This window comes from Pinus tabuliformis, chromosome 2_1 (assembly GCF_031772625.1).
Source record: "Pinus tabuliformis cultivar Carrire ecotype Pingquan chromosome 2_1, CPIR1, whole genome shotgun sequence".
Taxonomy (NCBI): domain Eukaryota; kingdom Viridiplantae; phylum Streptophyta; class Pinopsida; order Pinales; family Pinaceae; genus Pinus; species Pinus tabuliformis.
This window is the reverse complement of record NC_142299.1, coordinates 615,049,601-615,071,530: the sequence shown is the minus strand read 5'-3', so window position 1 is coordinate 615,071,530 and position 21,930 is coordinate 615,049,601. Positions and strand designations below refer to the sequence as shown.

The 21,930-nt window shown below is 40.2% G+C and overlaps 1 pseudogene; it reads left to right on the top strand.

Annotated features, from left to right (window-relative positions):
- Positions 1-21,930, top strand: part of LOC149202020 (protein CHROMATIN REMODELING 20-like) — a 95,816-nt pseudogene that overhangs the window by 36,198 nt on the left and 37,688 nt on the right.

Sequence of the window (21,930 nt, the reverse complement as noted above, 5' to 3'; positions counted from 1 at the left end):
GATAGGTAATAAACACTGGCATGATAGCAGTCTGTGTCTCATTACCCTCACACTAATAAGAAGGTCCACCTGTCTCATGAAAAGCCTCTGAAGGTCCCTGAGGAGATCTAAAAAACTCACGAGAGATGAAATCCTCCCAAGTGATGCCCTGTAAGCCAAGCTGATGAATGACCACAATTTTAATGAGAGCAAAATGGTAAATATTGTTGAACTGATGCTGAGGAATCTTGTGCTACACAAGGGTGGTCATCTTCTCTATGTTTCGGCACATGAAGTAAGGGATGTTCATCATCCTTGCCCTGGTAAAATGCATCAACAGTCTGATATGATAAGCACATAAATGTGAAAACCGGCCCTCACAGCTGAAATACCTCATGATCATTTTCATCAAAGGAGCATAAGCATCTTTGAGGTACTGGAAAGGAAATACTCTGCTGAGTTGTCTCAAATAGCCAGGTTTGATGTATGGTTCATAATGCTGCCGGTCAATTTGCTGCCTCTTGTTCCATTGCTCTCCAATGTTGGGAATACCGGTTGCTAGTGAAATGGATTCTGGTGTTAATGTAAAGGTGACACCAGCGAAAGTGGCTTGACCATCATGTAAATGCAGCACAAACAAGCGAGCCAACTCATGATGAAACTGAATGCTAGCAACCTTCTCACAAAATTCATAGCAGGACTGATGTTGGAAACAAAAGATGGCAAGAGGGCAGGCCTGTAATTCGGCAAGAGTGGTTGGTTCTTCTCTAATATGTTTGCCACCTCTATGAGGCATCCTCGGTGCATGTACCTCTGTAGGTGAATCAATGTGGGTCTCCTCTTCATAATCATATGAAGGATCAGATGCCATGTCTGCTAGTGGATGGACCGTTTTGAAGATGTCTTGATGAGAAATAGGTGAGCTGTGATGTGTTTGATTATTGCCACCAAAGAAAATAGTGATATGAGGGAGGTGAAACAATAAGGGATTTAGGGACTGTTGGGACAGGTTTAATTAGGGAAATAGGGAATTAGGGAATGATTTAGGATTTTTTGTATAGGACTAGGGTTTGGGAGTTAGAGAGTATTTGGGACTTTGGGAAATGGGAATTGGGGTATGGGATTAGTGAATTTAGGGGTATGTGAATGTAGGGAATAGGAAAATCAAGGGAAAAATGGAATAAGGGAGTGTGAGGTGGGAGGAATAACTTGGTAGATAAACAATCAATACAAAACCCTAGCACTGTTTTCCTTGGTAGGGTTTGATTTTTCTATCCAACACCATAAGACAACCACCATCAAACAAGCACTAACCTTGGATGAAAAGCAATTATGGAAGCCCAACTTACTTGTACAAGTGATGATCCACTAGATTAGGGCGATTTGGAGCAAGTTTTTGGAGTTTTCAGCTTGCTGGCTGTATGCGTCGCGCATCAAACCCAATGTGCCACACCTGCTGAGTGTGCCGCACCTGTGTTAATTTGCACTGGAGGTCACGGTTCTATGTGCCGCGCCGTCTATGTGCGCCATGGCACTTGCCCAGTGCACCGCGCCCCTGTTTTTGGCCAATTTTTCACCAATTCCTCTCACATGCTCACCAACACGACTTCGCCTTGCTTCCACTTTGTCTTGGAGTGAAAATGAACTTTTGAAATTGAAGGCGTGACTTATATATGGAGATTTTAAATTTTTTACTCATAAAACCCATTTTTGCAATGTTTTGAAAAGGACTTTGTTTTTTACTCTGTTTTTGGACTTCTTTCACTTTATTAAAACTTGTGATGGACTGAATGACATGTGCTTTGTTTTTTTTGTAGGTAGCTGGAGCTACTAGGGCTAGGGAAAGAGACCAGGGTTACAGATGGAGTGATTCACATATGAAGAAAATCAAATCACATAATTTTGTACCATAAAAGCAAAAATACTCTGTTTTTCCTCAATACAGAGTTTTGAGGAAAAACACATTTCTGAGCACTTGATGATGAAATTTAATGATGCTGGAACCTCCTCATGGCCTGATGGTTGTTATTGGACACTTTGAAACTCCTTTTGATGAAACCCTAGACCTAAATGACAATGAAACCCTAAAGCAAAACCTTTGCAATCTTTAAGACAAAAGATGACTGTATATGCTTTGAAATGAACAAACATGAGCCAGCAGGTAGATAACATGAGGGAAACTGTAGGAAAGCCACTACCGTCAGATGATCCATGTGCCTAATGGAATGCAGCTGACTAAGCGGGACACCTAATATGCAATGCAACAAGAGGATTTGATCTCTGATGGAGGGATGAAGATACTGACACTAACAGAGACCTTTTAACTCTAAATAATCACATGAATAAAATATTGACATGAAGACTACAAACTAAGAAGTGATAGGGAAGGGATCTATTGTAGATCGATATACAAATTTTCCATGTTGATTTTCTATATTTTATTAATTTAATGGTGTTGCAAAGATATCCATAATCCCAATTACTATATAAAAACTCTATTATTTTCTAACCTATATATGGCTCATGGCCTAATATATGGATTAAAAGGTATCTACTTCTAATGAAATAGCTATAGTTATTTTCCAAATCATAATTATATGACCATTTCTTTAAAATCCTATTGAACTTTGGGCAATCTTTTATTATTTGTACAAAAAAATCCCAAAAGAAATTGCGCTATTTTTTTCTTGTTATGCTTACTTGAAATCACTTGCTTGTTGAATTGAATTATTCTTCTACAGCTCTCTTTCCATTAATGGTCGAAAGATACACAGTTTGATAAGTTTATGTTGATGTTTTAGAGCCCAAATATGGGTCCATATTCATTACATACCTTAATGATAGAATGGAAGTAGATCCAAATAAATAATGGAGGAGAGACCATGATCAAGCCAAGAGCCAAGAGTTTGATTATTCAATATTAGGGAATAGCAAAGGAGAAAACGGAAAAGAAAAAATTCCCATGACCCTAAAAGGATGGGGATAATAATAAATTAAGGATGATAGATATAATAATAATAGTATAACTATAACTATAAATAATATATGATAGTAAAGGTAAAATTGTACTAAATAGTTATATAATAAAAAAATATTATCACTACATAATAGAACTATATAAATTTATTTAGATGTTTCCCTTTTCTTCTACTATAAAACTATTGTTTTGTGTGTGTGTTTGTGTGTGTGTGCGTATATATACACACACACACAAAACAATAGTTCTATATATATATATATATATATATATATAGAGAGAGAGAGAGAGAGAGAGAGAGAGAGAGAGAGAGAGAGAGAGAGGATGTGATACTAACCTCCTCCATGAAGTTACCATGTGTAGTGGATTCCTTTAGCCCATAAGAAGTCTACCTAAACTCAAGCATCTACGAAGACCACATGAATTAGGATAAGGATTCATAATGTGTCCATATGGATTCTTTTGGCTATAATTTTTTGTAGGGCTTGAGGGCCCAACCCTCACAAGATCACCTAAAAATCCCTCCTAGTAGGATAATCCAATGAATTTTCTATGTTGTACTATGATATGAGTCAATTCAGAAATGAATGTTTCGATCTAGATAATTTTTTATGAAATGGGAGGATTATGGGTAGGAGGATTATGCATTTGGTTAAGATTTTTGTAATTTTGTGCAAACCCATGACCCGCTCACTATAATTCACCATTGTCAATGTCGTTGACATTGTGACCTAAGGTAAATTTATCCAATAATTTTCTAAGGGAAAGTAATAGGTTCTACTATTATGGAAATAATGTTTGTGAATTAGCTTGAATTACTTACTTGTATAATTGTTTATAGAGTGTTGGTAGGTGTATCGATACATACAAGTGCATTTCTTTGTCAGTAAATATTATGTTATCGATTTATGGTCAATAAACAAGGTCATCAGACCTTGCTTTTGATTTTTTTTTTATTGAACCTAATTTCTATCTAACCTCATTCTATAATACTCAAAAATTCTATCCTTGTAATTAAAAATATAAGGCTTAACTAGCATTATGCACTAGTAATGGAAAAATAATTGATATCCAATGTTGTAATGAGTGAAAGAGGTGAAGGCTATTTAGTCTTTCAGTTTCTTAAATATTGTATTAGGGGACATATTGACCTAAGCCCTAAATCAATTTCAAAGTTTACATGTCATGGTTGTGGGTTGGGATTTATTCTATCTTCATTTGGTGATGGCGGGTTTGGGTTTTGTTTAGGTGCAGGTTCAATATAATTTATATCTTGCATTTAAAGAGGGAAAAAGGTATATTTTGTTTTCATAATATAAAAGAAAATTTATGAAATACAAAAACATGGAGGTTTATTAAACCTACATTGAACCAATAAAAAATTAAGTCGACATTGGAACTCAAACTATCCTACAATATCTCCTCAAATAACTCAATAACTTGAAAAACTTCTTAGGTAACAATGGAACTGATCCGGATTTAAACAGGAATGCAACAAATTACAGAGATAACCATATACACAAAGATGCAGCAGAAATAATACTTCATTTCATTAATGGAAAATACTGAAATATGCTTACGACCAGAAATGGAAATAAACCAGCTAGGGCGATGGTAGCTTATCTCTGAGAAGAGATGTGATGGCTACATGCCTCTGAACTGTGTTACAATGAGGCTCGAAGGCCTATTTATTGTTGAGAAATAATGGAAAACCCTTAACATTCCAAAACCTAACCCTAGGAGACGAAACGCCAAACTGTGGGCCCCGTTTGGGGTAAATTGGTACATCAACTCCCCGGGGTCGTAACTTTGGCATATGATCTCCATTTGACGCATACAATAGCTCATTAGAAAGATCTATCCGAGTACTACCATTGTTGGAACAGGAAACATCGGCCCATTCCATGGCCCCATGTTGCCCCCGGATTCCCCAAAAAACGTCGTTTAGGGCCTCAAAATGGCTCCGGAAGTTCAGGACCCGAAAAACTGCTAAAAATAGTAAGTTGTGCTACAATTAAGGAAACTGAAAATGCTGAGAAAGACAATGGTGGGGGTCCAGGTGGCCACCAATATCCACCTGGATCATTCCTCCCCCCTTAGGAAGCAATGGTCCCCATTGCGTTGAGCTCCTCCATGAGATGAGGAAACTTTTGCTGAACTTGTTCCCTGGTGAGCCACTTGCCCTGCTGAAGGAGTTGGCCTGCTTTGACAACTTGATACAATTGGATATTCTATTGGCGAGTGTTCTTGATCTGTGTGTCCATGATCCGATCAGTTGCAGCTTGTTCCATGCAATCTGGATTTAATTCTGTGGGTTTGACCTGTTCTGCAATGTCGGATGTGTCTAGCAATGGTGGAAAGTATGGCCGAAGGCGGTCCACATTGAACACTGGGTGTAGGCCAAGGAATGGGGGAATGCTGAGCTCAAATGCATTGTCTCCCATAGCCTTAGTAATGGTGTAAGGACCATATCGGAGTGGTCTCAATTTCCGATAGGCTCCAGTAAGGCATTCGTTTTGCAAATGCAACCAGACTTTGTCGCCCACCTGAAACTTGTGTGGCACCCGATGTTGATCATGTCGCTGCTTGTACTTGGCATTTGATTTCTCAAGAATGTCATGGACCTGCTGGCGAATGTGTTGGATGCGCTCAATGAAGCTGGTGGCCTTATCTGTTTCGGACTGGACATGAGCTGAATTCATGTGAGTAGCTGCAAGCGGCATGGCCACATCAATGGGGCATAGTGGCTGGAATCCCAAACCCACCTGAAAAGGGCTATGGCCAGTGGAGCTGTGAAGAGCTCGGTTGTAGCTGTGCTGAACATAGGGGAGGCTCTCGTCCCATGTGCGTGGATGCTTTGAGTTATACATGCGCAGAATGTGCACAATCATCCTATTGACAACCTCTGTCTGGCCATCAGTTTGAGGATGGAAGGCTGTGGACTTCGTGAGTTTGGTGTCCAGCATTGACCAGAGACTGGACCAAAATGTGCTAAGAAACCGACTGTCCCGATCTGAGATGATAGACTGTGGGATCCCAAAGTGCACCCACACTCGTTCAAAGAAGAGTTTAGCAGTGGCTTCTGCTATGATATTCTTCTTGCAGGCCACCATAATGGCCATCTTCGAGAACCTGTTGACGACCACAAAAACACAGTCATTTCCATGCTTAGTGGAAGGAAGGCCTGACATGTAATCCATGGAGATGGATTCCCAAGGTCGACTAGGGGTAGGCAACAGGGTATAGAGGCCGTGCTTCTTAATGGTCGGTTTGGCAATGGCACAGGCAGTACATGATCTGATGTACTTCCCAACATCCTGTCAAAGATTCGGCCAATAGAAATAATTTTGCAGTACTGCCACTCTTTTCTCGACCCCGAAATGCCCAGCAGCCCGACTGTAGTGTTCTTCCCAAATCATCTTGGCACGCTCGCTTGAAGGAACACAAAGGTGACCGAGGTGGCATAATAGGGCATCTTGGAGGTGAAAATCTGCAACACGCCGACCCTCCAAGAGTGTCTGATATGTGTGGCCGAATTCTGGGTCGCTTTTGTAGAGAAGTGGCCAATCCGAAGTCTCGTGCCCACAAGAGTTGAGCACTGTGGTTAGCGCCATGATCGGTGGTCGACTGAGGCAATCTGCAACATTATTGGTGCTGCCCTTCTTATACTTGATATTCAAGTGGAACTATTGCAGGTATGTAGACCACTTCTGATGGCGATCATTCTGCAATTTCCCTTGGGTCTGTATGAACTGCAGGGGTCGGTGGTCTGTGTGGATGACCGTTTCCTTCCCCAAAATGTAATGCTTCCATTGTCGGTAGGCCTGTACAATGGAATACATCTCTTTATCATAAGTGGGGTACTTCCGGACTGTGTCTGAAAGTGTTTCACTGTGATATGCCACTGGATGTCCATGTTGAGTAAGGACTGCCCCAATAGCATAGTCAGAGGCATCTGTCTCGACCTCAAATGGTTGTTGTAAATCTGGTAACGCGAGCACTGGTGCCGTGCAGAGGCGATCCTTCAACTCCATGAATGCCTTTTGTTGAGATTCAGACCAAAAGAATCTTTCTTTCGCCCCTCCCTTGGTGACCTGACTCAAGGGCCAAGAAATATGAGAAAACCCCAACACACACCTGCGGTAGAAGTTGGCAAGACCTAGAAAGCTGTGGAGCTCTGTTAGAGTGGTTGGAGAGGGCCAATCTCGAATGACTTGGATCTTGGCTGGATCGACATGCACCCCCTGTTCATCAATGATGTATCCCAGATACTGAACCTGGGTCATGCCAAAAGTGCATTTCTCCAAATTGGCACATAGCTTGTGTTGCCGCAGTGTTTGGAGAACCTGTCAGACGTGGTGGAGGTGCTCTTCCCAACTCTGGCTGAAGATCAGAATGTCATCCAAGTATACTACTACAAAGGAGTTGGTGAATGGCCGCAAGATGTCATCCATTAGCCTCATAAGGGTTGCAGGAGCATTCGTTAATCCGAAAGGCATGACCAACCATTCGAAGAGGCCCTCCTTGGATTTGAAGGCAGTCTTCCACACATCAGAGGGTTCGATTGGTACCTGGTGATATCCTGACTTCAAATCGATCTTGCTGAAATATTTCGCCCCCTTTAGTTGGTCTAGGAGGTCATCAATCCGCGGGATCGGGTACCTATTACGGACAGTGATCTTGTTCAGCGCCCGATAGTTAATGCAGAGTCTCCATGTCCCATCCTTCTTCTGTACCAACATGATCGGGCTCCCACAGGGCGATGAGCTCGGATGGATGTGACCTTTCTGCAGGAGCTCCTGAATCTGCCTCTTGATTTCATTGTTCTCCAGAACGGAGCGCCGATAAATTGGTCGATGGAGTGATTGACTTGACAGTGCAGAGGAACCCCTGCCGGGGAGGTGAAGATGTCCTCGTACTCCTCCACAATCTTGTCCATCTGTAGTTGTCGTGCAGAGGGACCCCGTCTGGAGGCCGCAGCCACTGTCTTCTTCTTTCCTTGAGGGCGTATCATCAGGAAAGCAAATTTCCTGGTTTTGGAAATGATCTTACTGCATTGTTTTGCAGTAATCAAAGAGATGGCGGTAGGTGGTGCTACCTCTGGTATCCTGAACAACTTATTTCCCAATGTAATAATAACAGCACGGGGCCTTGATTCATACACAGCATGTCGCTTCCACAAGTATCGTTGTCCTAGTAGTACATCACAAACTTCAAGGGGAGCAATGTCACACAATACCTCATCCGTGAAGGGCTTGATGTTGTATGGAAGGCGACACTGCTGGCTCACGCGAAGATCTCGTCCTTGGTGCAGCCACCCAATGGTGTATGGTTGTGGATGTGCTCTGGTCGGTAAGCCCAACCGCTTCACGACCTTTGCCGAAATGAGGTTCTTTTGACTCCCGCTATCAACAATGAACTGTATCGGGGAGCCCTTTACCCACATCTGAGAGTGGAAGAGACGCTCCTCCTCCTCTGGATCTTCGGGTTCATTTTTCTGGATCTTTGCGGTAGCAACAGTGGCGTTGGGATCCGCATCAATGATCTGCTTCCCTTTTTCATACCCCTTATCGGGTTCTGACTCAGAGTCGGAACATGCATCTGATTCTGAAACCTTTAGCTCAGTCACCAGTGACTGCTTGGCCCGACACTCACTTGTGTTGTGAGTGGAGCTCTTATGGAACTCGCACCATTTTCCAGTGTCCTTTCTCGACTTCGCGGCACTGTTCTTTGCTTGCAGCTTCGGCTGGTTGTCTTGGGCTGTCCCGCCTTGGCTTTGTCCTTTGTTCTGTGGTTTCGGGGCACCTTTCCCCTGCTTTGGATTCGCAGATCCAAAGTCTCGCTTCTTTTGTTTAAAATTCTGCTCGACCTTGACGGCATATCGGTATGCTGCGCCGAGCGAGGGGATGTTTAGGAATTGTATTTCTTCCTGGATGTACTTGTGCAGGCAGCCACGGTATTTGAGGATCAAATGTTGCTCCGAATCCTTGATACCCAACTTTGTACGAAGGGTATGGAAAAGATTGGTGAACTCCGGCACGTCTTGGTCCCTTCCCTGCCGCAGCGTGGTCCACTTTATGTATTCATCCTCATAGCTTCCAACAGGGTAGTACTGCTCCTTGACGGCATCCCGGAACAAATCCCAGGTGGTTGCGGCTGAAAATAGTGAGCCAGTACTTTCATCCTTCTGCTCGCAGTAGGTTTCCCACCAATCCTTGACGTGGGGGGCTGCTTTGAGAAGAGCAAAAACAATCTTTTCCCGACTCGAAAATTCATGAACAGAAAAATAACCCTCTAGCAGATTTAACCATTTATCTACGACATCTGCGTCTATCTGACCCTCGAATATGGGGATTTCAAAATTAACTTGTACCTTAAAGGGTGTGGCGTTTCCAGAGTAGCTGCTGGAAGCCGAGGCGCCGCTTCTGGGTAGCCGCTGAAGGATCTGGGCAAAGTTGTCCATCATCGCGTTCCGTTGTCGCTCGAGGGCTTCTTCGAGCAAGATTTTGATGGGATCACCTGCCCCCTCGTCTTTCTTCGCGTCCGCCATGGGAGGCCGTCAGGATTTGCAAGGCTGGTCTTGCAAAGGTTCAACCAGTTCAAGCCCTAACTCCTTATATCCCGACCTTGTTGGGGACATGCAAAGAAAAACAGAGAAAAAGCAGACCGCTCTGATACCACTGATCCGGATTTAAACAGGAACGCAACAAATTACAGAGATAACCATATACACAAAGATGCAGCAGAAATAATACTTCATTTCATTAATGGAAAATACTGAAATATGCTTACGACCAGAAATGGAAATAAACCAGCTAGGGCAATGGTAGCTTATCTCTGAGAAGAGATGTGATGGCTACATGCCTCTGAATTGTGTTACAATGAGGCTCGAAGGCCTATTTATTGTTGAGAAACAATGGAAAACCCTTAACATTCCAAAACCTAACCCTAGGAGATGAAACGCCAAACTGTGGGCCCCGTTTGGGGTAAATTGGTACATCAACTTCCCGGGGTCGTAACTTTGGCATATGATCTCCGTTTGACGCATACAATAGCTCGTTAGAAATATCTATCCGAGTACTACCATTGTTGGAATGGGCAACATCGGTCCATTCCATGGACCCATGTTGCCCCCGGATTCCCCAAAAAACGTCGTTTAGGGCCTCAAAATGGCTCCGGAAGTTCAGGACCCGAAAAACTGCTAAAAATAGTAAGTTGTGCTACAATTAAGGAAACTGAAAATGCTGAGAAAGACAATGGTGGGGGTCCAAGTGGACTTGGCAGGTGGCCACCAATATCCACCTGGATCATTCCTCCCCCCTTAGGAAGCAATGGTCCCCATTGCGTTGAGCTCCTCCATGAGATGAGGAAACTTTTGTTGAACTTGTTCCCTGGTGAGCCACTTGCCCTGCTGAAGGAGTTGGCCTGCTTTGACAACTCGATACAGTTGGATATTCTATTGGCGAGTGTTCTTGATCTGTGTGTCCATGATCCGATCAGTTGCAGCTTGTTCCATGCAATCTGGATTTAATTCTGTGGGTTTGACCTGTTCTGCAATGTCGGATGTGTCTAGCAATGGTGGAAAGTATGGCTGAAGGCGGTCCACATTGAACACTGGGTGCAGGCCAAGGAATGGGGGAATGCTGAGCTCAAATGCATTGTCTCCCATAGCCTTAGTAATGGTGTAAGGACCATATCGGAGTGGTCTCAATTTCCGATAGGCTCCAGTAAGGAGTTCCTTTTGCAAATGCAACCAGACTTTGTCGCCCACCTGAAACTTGTGTGGCACCCGATGTTGATCATGTCGCTGCTTGTACTTGGCATTTGATTTCTCAAGAATGTCATGGACCTGCTGGCGAATGTGTTGGATGCGCTCAATGAAGCTGGTGGCCTTATCTGTTTCGGACTAGACATGAGCTGAATTCATGTGAGTAGCTGCAAGTGGCATGGCCACATCAATGGGGCATAGTGGCTGGAATCCCAAACCCACCTGAAAAGGGCTATGGCCAGTGGAGCTGTGAAGAGCTCGGTTGTAGTTGTGCTGAACATAGGGGAGGCTCTCGTCCCATGTGCGTGGATGCTTTGAGTTATACATGCGCAAAATGTGCACAAACATCCTATTGACAACCTCTGTCTAGCCATCAGTTTGAGGATGGAAGGCTGTGGAATTCGTGAGTTTGGTGTCCAGCATTGACCAGAGACTGGACCAAAATGTGCTGAGAAACCAACTGTCCCGATCTGAGATGATAGACTGTGGGATCCCAAAGTGCACCCACACTCGTTCAAAGAAGAGTTTAGCAGTGGCTTCTGCTGTGATATTCTTCTTGCAGGCCACCATAATGGCCATCTTCGAGAACCTGTCGATGACCACAAAAACACAGTCATTTCCATGCTTAGTGGAAGGAAGGCCTAACATGTAATCCATGGAGATGGATTCCCAAGGTCGACTAGGGGTAGGCAACGGGGTATAGAGGCCGTGCTTCTTAATGGTCGGTTTGGCAATGGCACAGGCAGTACATGATCTGATGTACTTCCCAACATCCTGTCGAAGATTCGGCTAATAGAAATAATTTTGCAGTACTGCCACTGTTTTCTCGACCCCGAAATGCCCAGTAGCCCGACTGTAGTGTGCTTCCCAAATCATCTTGGCACGCTCGCTTGAAGGAACACAAAGGTGACCGAGGTGGCATAATAGGGCATCCTGGAGGTGAAAATCTGCAACACGCCGACCCTCCAAGAGTGTCTGATATGTGTGGCCGAATTCTGGGTCGCTTTTGTAGAGAAGTGGCCAATCCGAAGTCTCGTGCCCACAAGAGTTGAGCATTTTGGTTAACGCCATGATCGGTGGTCGACTGAGGCAATCTGCAACATTATTGGTGCTGCCCTTCTCATGTGTTATTTTCCTATTAAACTATAAAGGAGTGAAAACTCATTTAGGAATGTGAATATACTTAGGAATGCATGAAAATTATTGAAACCCCTATGTTGGTAGCTACACATGCTGAGTTGGAAATCTTGTGTTGAGGAATGTCAAGGCTAGAAAACTATGAATGTGTGCACATTTTTGAAAATGCAAGCACATTAATGCATGTGTCCATTCTTGCACACACCATTGCCATATTTTTGTGCATCAACTTCCTATGAACACCCTTAGGCAACAAGATAAAGTTTGTATGCTAGGGTTTGATTGTATTTAAGTGCGATAAAGGGGAGTGGAAGCTAATAAGAGAACTAGAGGGCTATGGGAGGGATCCCAAGGAATATAGTCGCATATGGAGGGACTATATTAATAGATACCATCCAAATTGCAGCTCCCATAATTTATTTCAAGTCAGTACATCACCCACATTGTTTATGTTGTTGTCACTTTTCAATATACAGGTTGTGATAGCTAAGACCCATCCTTTTGCCACATGATACCATTTTTCCACATAAGCCAATTTCCACCCATACCTTTTAAGGAGGTTAGGGTGAGAACCCACTACCATTCCTCGACAAAGACCTCCATTTTTGTTGTTATATCAATGTTAATTATCTTGAAAAACTGGCTAAAACAAAACCTAATCCATTTTTTTCCAACCTATCATGACGATGTTGAGTCTATTTTATCTCTAATCTTTCTCACATGACTACATAGCCACCAATCAACATTTCCATTTAGCAACAACCATTTTCATTGGATTTATTGTGCAAGAAGGAAAATATGTATTTGATGCTTAAACTACCTTCAACCAACCTACTAAAGACAAGTAAACCAAATTTACATACATATTATCATTGAGGGTTGAAGGATAGTACTTATTAGAGTCAGAAAATGTTGATTTATGAGTTTGCTTCAGAGCACCCAAAGAAACATCTTTATTCACCAACTACATATCTTCATGGGGAACTAGGTTCATCGTTGAATCTTCATGAGTATGATGTGGAGCAGAAGTTTGAGCCTAATCCCAAAAAATCATATGATCAAAATAACCTTCATCCTCTAGGTCAAAAATATAAGAAGTGTCACCCTCCATAGGGGCCAACTCACAAGGTTTCAATCTTTTAGAATTAGGAATTCTATTGTCTTTTTTCTTTCTAGAATATAATAGAGGGAAAGAATTCTATAAATGGACTATCTAAAGATAAGAGCATAAATGAAAAGTAGTATTCTCATAACTAAGAGATTGGGTCCAATGATAGCTACAAATTTTTAAGTAGATTTGATCTGGAAACCCTTTGTTGATGTTAATTTCCACACAAATTCTGCTATAGGTGTAAATTCCAATCTACCCATGAGAGGGATATATCATTGGAAAGTATCCCAAGGAGCCTCTTATGCCCTAAATAATTGAAAAGTTCCATATGTGTGCAGGGAGATTAAGAAGTTGAACCCGGATTGGAAGCTCGGTAATGACTATTGTAGAAGAGCCAACATCCTGAAACCAAGGAATTATAAACAAGATAACTTTACACCAGAACCAAGGCCCACTAGTTAGGGCCTTCTGATAATATTTCATTAAGCAAAAATCACTCTGAAAATACCTTTTGAGAAAAAAATAACCTTGCACTTCTTGGTTTAGGACCAATGGATCCACTTATAAATAACGGTTGAGCATGGCCATAAGCCATTGAAATGGAAGATGAGGCTTGACTTGGCATATAGATGACGGAGTTCCTCTAGCTTGGGGTGTGAGATTTCAACATAGAGTACTTCCTCAAATTTCTTGACTTGGACTGGTTTATGAGCCACCTAAGGCCGAGCAGCTCTAGATTATGGTGACTAGAGTTGGACACCATCTTTGTAAGAGAAAGCCTAGGAAGAGGAAGGCTTTCCCACTTCTCCCCATGCAGTAAAAGGATCATGACTACAATAACATCTCTGTAGATATTGTAAAATGAAAGAGGGGGAGAATCATCTAGATTCTTACCATTGAAAATCAAGTGTTGCATTCCAGAGAGTATCCCCAATTTGAGCTCCAAAGAAAGCTTGATATATTTCACTAAATCTATATATCTAAACCACAAAAGCATAGAATGCCCATATAATAGCATTATTAAGATCTGGAAAGAGCTCTAGGGAGTTTGGGGCCAAAGGCACATGACTCTAGGAGAGCAAGGAGGTGGGCTACCAAGACCATTGTCGATGCCGAAATCCACATTTATGGGTTTCTTCCTCTTTATTAAAGTGATGAAGCATTTTTTTAACATTTGTTGTACAAATATCAAGAGCGACGACCAACATAGGAACCAAAGGAAGAAACAATTTTTCATTACAAATCACCTTTGGCTTCAACTTTGGTTTCTGGGCATCAAAGAGTCTGAAGTTGTGGAGGTTCTTAATCACATTCAAGAGCTTAGAACGATCAATCCCCTTGGAAGTTGGGAACTCCCTTAAATGAGAAATCTCATCGAGCAGTTGTAAAAACCCTGAAATGTCTCTTTCACCATGTTTTCCCAGATCTCACATTCGATCTATTATTACATTGTATATTATAGTTGTTTGAAAATATTATTAGGTTATAAAAATTGTATTAATTAATAAATTGAAATTTATCTTATATACCATTTTAAAATTGTCTCAAAATTAAATTATTAAAATTTATGATTGAATTTAAAAATAAAACATTTACAAGTATATTTCTTCATATTGATAAAATATATCAAAATGATCATATAAATAAAATGAGAATTGACAAACTTAGTTCATGAGACATTTCACATTCCATATATATATATATATATATATATATATATATATATATATATATATATATATATATATAACTAGTACAGTCATATAAATTAAATGGTTGGTAGGTGTCAATATTCATCAATACATTATAAAAATAAAAAAATCTTCATGATTTTTCTCATGTTGCTAAAAAGAAAAAAACATAAAAAATGAATTAATTTTTGTTTTATTTTAAATTATATTATTAATTATAAAAATAATTAATTAGGCCTATAGGCATGTCTATTTTAGAATACCACTTCTAGAATTTTAATTTAACATCAATAATTATCAAATGGATGATAGAGATTTAACCTCCATAGTAATCCTGTAATATGCATAGTAGTATACACAAAACAAAGGTTAAGATTCATCTCAAAGTAGTTATGATCTTTTTGCTCTTTTAATTAAATTGATTAATTAAAAAAAATTCAATGAATAAGGTTCATATGCAATAAATTATGTTTTTTGGTGCATGTAGTATTGATAAGCCATGGCATTGATCCATGGTATTGTAACAAAGTCTATTTCCAAATTAAAAATATCCATGGTTAAGAATGTGTTCCATATATACATTTTTTAAATGTATATATCTTTAACTTTTATATATATATATATATATATATATATGAATAATAATAGTAATTATTTAAAATAAAGTTGATAATTTATTTAGCTTTTATGATTTTTTTGCTTTTTTAAGCAATGTGAGTTGTATCATATAGTAAATATTTTGAGTCCCAAGAGTCAGCTCAATTGGTGGCACTTCTTCTATTAGGAGGTCACAGGTTAAATTCTCTCTACACCTTCACCTTAGCCATCAGGATTCGTGGGCCACATATAAACAAATCGCAACATAAGCTAAGCAAGTATTAGCATAAAAAGTTGGATAAGAACAATATGTAAATAAATATGCTTACCAAGAGTAATAGTTGTACTATTATATAAGTTAAACATATATAGATTTAGGAACACTTGCAAAAAGATTCTTAACCATGGAGATTCACTCCCACTTTACTAGAGTTTATCAATACTAGATGCCTAAAAAGGCATAACTCATTTCATATAACACTTGTTCATATGGCATTTCTTTTTAGATAATCAATTTAATTAAAAAGGAAAAAAAGACATAATTACTTTAGAGATCAATCTTAATCAATGAGTTGTAAATATTACTTAAATTATAGAATATTTGTGGAATTCAAATCCCTAAATCCATCTGTTGATGGTCAAAACTGACTGCATCAACATTTGAGGAAATCCACCCGGTGAGAGCTCCAAATCAGACTTTTTTCATTTGGTATGGTGGTTCCACTGGTATTTTGGGTCCAATTACCCCTTTACAACTAATTGTTTATAGAAATGGAATAGTTAGTGGTGAAAGCTACTGAAACTAATATTTTAATATAAAGACTTATATAAATTAAAACTAATATAATCCATTACTTTAACCAGGTGTATTAAATCATATGTGCTATAAATATAACAATGTTCATGACACTGAAGATCCTCATGAATTAACGTTGTCATAATCGATAAAGGAATTAATTTGGTTAAATATCTAATCGAATTAATTATAAATTCATCACATATGAAAGAAAAACATTTCCGATATTCAGTGTATATCAAATAATTTAATTCACACACAACAAAAGTGATAATGCTTGAATTGATAGAAACACATACATGAACAATATTTAAGCAATTGAAACAATCCTTTTAAAATTAGAATGCGTACAAAATTGGTAAAAGTACTTGAAATGATGACAATTTATGCAGGCTAGAATTGAAATTGGGTCATATTATATTAAAGTAAAACTTGAGAAAATGATGGCGAGTGCTAGGGTTTGTGTTTGCAGAGATCTGTTAGCAGCCGCAGCCGATCCAAAGTCTGTTGCAGGTGCTGAAGGCGGACCAGGGCTCGGAGCTACGGGGAGAGATGCTCGTTACAACGCAGAAAGGTTTTTCTCTGTGAAATGGCGCAGACAAACGACCCAAACCATTCCAGATCACCGTGGCAGTGTATCAGTGGAGTTTGTTGCCTCAAGGAATTATGCGATTCGCCATCCTGACATACTGCCCTTAGAGGCAAGGACGCGCCAGACACAGATCGTTCGGAGCAAAGGCAGGAGGGGTCTGCGCGCTGCAGGTCTGCGCCCTCCTTCAATCCATTGGCCAGAACTTTGCAGATCCGGCCTAAATCGATCTGATCCAGCCAGCATTCGCGATCCCAGGTTGCAGATCGGCGGCTGGGAGGCGCGGGCATCATCAGAAGCTCACCTCTCTGCGTGGATACACGAGGAGGGTTCTCTCTGGCGAAAGATCGAAGCCCCAAACTGCGCTCCTGAACAAGGAAACCGTCGGGCCGAATGGCGTATAGGGGCCAGGGCTCGTAAAACCCAGAACGCATGGAGAAACGGCAGGGGGGGACTGCATGTTGCAGATCCGCTTCCCCCTTCAACGCATGAACCCAAACTTTGTGTTTCCGGCTTGGATCTACACGATCTAGCCCTTATCCGAGTACAGCTTGATCCCAGGCAGCAGATCGAAGACATCAATCATAGATCGGGCAGAGTTTCTGCAGATCTAGTCATGCATAAGGAAAAACGAACCAAAACAGAGCCAGATCTGGAACTTTGCCTTCAGCCAGAGCAGGTAACAAATACTTGTTTTCAGATTCTGATTAAACCCCCTCAGGGGAAAACTCGTTTAGTATGGGTTCATGCAGGAGACACCTCCATGCAGCTGAAACAACAAATATGGGCAGAAATGGGATACCCAGTTCAGATCCAACATCTGGTCAGTGGAAGGCGGGCCCTCCAGGACTGTAGATCGTTGGAAAGTTATGAGATTGGGCCAGGATCAATCATTACTTTAAATTTCAGATTGAGAGGAGGGGCTCTGCCTCAGGGACAGACAAGTTCCTCAGGGGGAGACAAAGGGAAAAAAGTTGCAGCCCAGCACCAACCAAAGGGAGGTTTATCCTACAAAAATTTTTTACAGGGCAGCAGGAATTCAGGGCTCTCTCCAGATCAAGGCGGACACATGCCCAGGCCATACATAGTAGATCAGTCAGAGCAAACCCCAGCTTTAAACTTAGATTCTTCAGGGCTTGATGAATTCGTTAAGTCCTATGAAACGCAAGCTCTAATTTGTCGTTTCAACAGCGTTTGGCCTAAACCTTTGGATCTTTTCCATTGGATCTTCACCAGCTGGACCATGGAATGTGATATTCATCTATGTTCAAAGGGGTTCTTCATAGTAAGATTTACATCCAAGGAAGTCAGAGATACAGTCATCAGTGCTGGGCCATGGTTTTGGGGAACATCGGGGCTGTTTGTGACCCCATGGTTCCCAGATTTTGATCCAAATAAAATGACTGTAACCAAAATGCCAGTCTGGGTTAGACTATACAATCTTCCTCTGCACTTTTGGAATGAACGAGTGCTGGAAGGCATTGGGAACAGCATAGGGAAATATATCAAAACAGACCTGGAAAGGATCGATGAAAGGATCTACACCTTCGCACGTATCTGTGTGGAAGTAGATTTAAGTAAAGGGCTTCCGGAAAATATAAGGTTGATCTACAAACAACAGAACTGGTTGCAGGTACTAGATTATGAAAACACCGCTTTCAGATGTAGGCTCTGTAGGCAGACAGGACACTTACAAAGCTCATGTCCAGAAGCCAAGAATAAAAAGAAGCAGAAAGGGAAGCAGAGGAAAGGATGGCAATTTTCACCCCCAGATTCAGAGGACGAAGAATCAGAAGCAGCAGAGGAAGAGTTCCCAGCAGAGAAGACCGAGGTATCTCAAGAAATGGAGAATCAGAAGGGAATCTCATCAGACAACAAGGCAGTGAAGACAAGCATGGATCCTAGTACGGGAGGCATCAAACGGCACCACCACTCAGATACTTCAGATTCAGACAAAGAACCTGGCCCACAGAATACAGAAACACAGTTAGTCATTGCTTCGATCGAGCCCACTCAAGGAGAGTGGCGTAAGGTCGAAAAGAAAAAGGGGAGAAAAACTTGAAGCGTGAGTCCTACTCACTGCCGGATTTCAGTTTTTGCTCCTTTCGTACTCTCTCCTCTCTTCTCTTTTCTTATTCTTTGTGCATGTTAGCCCTCTAACGTTGCGTGGGGTGCGAAAGCACTCGGGCCCTTGTGGCACCTTACGGAATGCTTCAATGCATCTGCTAGTGTAACTTTTCATTATCTTTTTAATAAAAAGTTACCGTTTTTTCCTTTGGAAAAAAAAAATTAAAGTAAAACTTGAGTAAAAAAGTGAAACTAAAGATTTTCTTTTTTACCAAAATTCAGAACCTTTTGCAATGAGTTTGAGAGGGATATTTATAGTATCCTTTACAATAAAGGAGTGAAACTAATCTCCCTAAAAATGCTCAACTAAAGCATAAGAAAATTAACACAAAAAAGGAAATAGTTGTAAAAACTCTTAGCCAGTTGAAGATGAGCCAATTTTTCGCAGCCATAACCTTTGGAGTTCTAGAAATCCTTCCAGATTTGGAGGAGAACAAGGCTTAATGTGCATCTAGAAACTGAAGATAGATGCTCTTAAAGGTGGAAACATTCGAATAGTAGTGTTGGTGAGTGCTTTTCAAACCATCCAATGACTATGAGGTTTAACTAAGAATTTCCAATTTAGTTCCAAATTAACTTTTGTCAATTGGTCAATTCTCTTAATGAATTTTGTCCTTTCCTCAAGAAATCATTGAGCAACCTTTCTCCATCCGATAGAGATTCTTTTGGACAACTTGAAACAAGATTTGATTCAAGTAATGAATCATTAATAGATTCAATTAGGGAATTTGATATCTCCCATGCATCATCGCTGAGAATTTTAACCAAACCAATTTTGGATTTCCATGATTTAAAAATAATTGACTTTTGCATTTCATCTATCTTAGGAAAGTCATATTTCTTTCCTTTAATATCGTTTTTCCATTTGAGAAGCTCATTGAGATCTATTTTTGCTTCATCATAACATGTTATCATATCCACCAATTCATCAATCAAAGTATTACCCACTTTTCATTGAACTTGAATCAATCCCAATTTCTCACTGAATAATTGCTACTACTTTTGAGACAGAGCACTAAGATCAAAGGCCTCTTGTTTGAAATTTACCAAATGTGGGGTCCCTGCTTACAATTTCTCCAGTTTCTATTGTGATTCCATCAATTTTTCATCATTTAACTTAATTTCCATCGCATGTTGAATTTTAAGTGTATTTTTGAAGTTCTGCCAAGGCAATATTTTTTTGATTTAACTATGTTTGCCACTGAGTTTTCAATTGCTCTTTTTCTTTAATAAATTCTTGCTCCATAGTGGAAATTTTTTCATCTTTCTCTCTCAGCAACTCCTACACTTCTATGGATTTATCCATGGTTTTTGAGGCATGAGCACTTGTAATTTGTGTTAACTTCCCAAGCTCATTAGTCATAGAAACAAAAGGTACTTTGTAGAGGACTTCCAGAGAAGTTACTTGGGAAGTTTTTCTTGGAACCAAAGTCTGTGATTGATCTATCTTTCTCTTTTTCCTGCCTCTTTTATCTACAACCTTAAGCATAGGGCTATAAAATACATCCATGGGAGGAATTTCCTCAATATTAAGGACAATTTCAGAAGTTGGATTCGCAGGAATAATTTCAACTTTATGTTGAGTGAAGACTAATGTCTTCTCAGATGTTGTCTGCTCAAGCATTGTCTAGTGTTGCATGGTTATGGGATTTCACAAAGGATTTTGGTGTTGAGGAGTAGTATCAAGATATAATTTTATTATCTCATGTGTTCCTTACTTAGGTTGTTTAAGAATTTCATCGTATTCTTGTCATACCTTCTCCATTTTAGGGTCTAATGTATATATTTCTCCTCCAAGGTTTGAAGCAATTGTTGTTTTTTCTTGTTGTAACTAAGGAGGTGTTACTAATTGAGTGGAAGATTCTTGCTAAGTAGAAGCCCTAATGTCTTTTAGAGAGGCTTGTTTCTAGAGAGGCAATTGCAAAATGTCCAAAGGCAAACAGGCCATCCTGGAATCCTTGTAAGTGAAAAACTATTTTCGCTCCTCTACTGACAAGGTTTCATTTGAATTGTTTAGAATTGTACTATAGGAGGATGCCTCAACAAAGAGATCATCAAATTTGTTTTTTCAATGAATATATCTTCTGATGTGAGAGGTATAGGTAGTATGTTTTGTTATTCCATCATGATCATATTTCCTAGTACATATGGTAGCTAGTCTCAATGCCTCAATTGGTTGTAGCTCTTTTTCAGCATGACCATAATTGGCTATAGAGAAAACACTGAAAGACAAAAGGAACTATGGCCAAAATTTTTTGTTAGCCTTTCAATGCTTTGGTGATTTCATGGCCTACTGTCTGCTAAGCCACCTCCCTGTAGAGGAGCTTGTCTGCAATGTAAAGGGGGAAAACATGGGTAGCCACATAACTACCCAAAACTCTGATATAGGTGAATAATTCTTCACCGAAACAATTCCCAATCTTTTTTAGGTTTTCCATAGCTTTAGGGGGCTTCCTAGGAGGTTTTGTTCCAAACATGATTTCATACAAAGGAATAATGACCTAGTAGAAATTTGATAAAATTGGCTAAAATAATTAGACTCCCAAAGAATTTTGTGATAAATATGAATTCGAGAGGGGTCATAAATATTCCACTTCCAACTCATGGATGAGAAATCAAGAGAAAAACAGAGAGCATCTATGATGTAGGTTGACATATAGAATGGAGGGATTTTATTTTTAGAGAAACTGTAGGATGTAAAAAAAATCCAAAATTCGCTTGTTCAAGTTGTTGGATAATATATTGGCCCAATCGAAAATATAACCCTCAGAAGCCCCATCACTTAAGGAGACCCAAATATCAGGAAACTTTGAAACATTGGGGTATGTATGTAATCTACATAGCATGGCATTTATTTGACGAAAATGAGAGGCCAATGAATCTATAGAGTACTCACCACTTTCCTCCTCTTTTTTCTTGTTTGGGTCTTTTCTCCAATCTTTGATGGAGTTGGTTGGTTCCCCATGTTTCTTGACGAATTAATCTACATATTTTTTATTAAAGAAAAATTGAGGCTCTAGAAGATGATACATTGCTTGAAGGTATTTCACTATGAATGAGCCAATTGTATTACCTTTTATAGCATGAAGCTTCCGCTCTGTGATATTTACATTTTCGATGACCCATCTAACCATATTTGTGTAGGGCATAAGCCACAA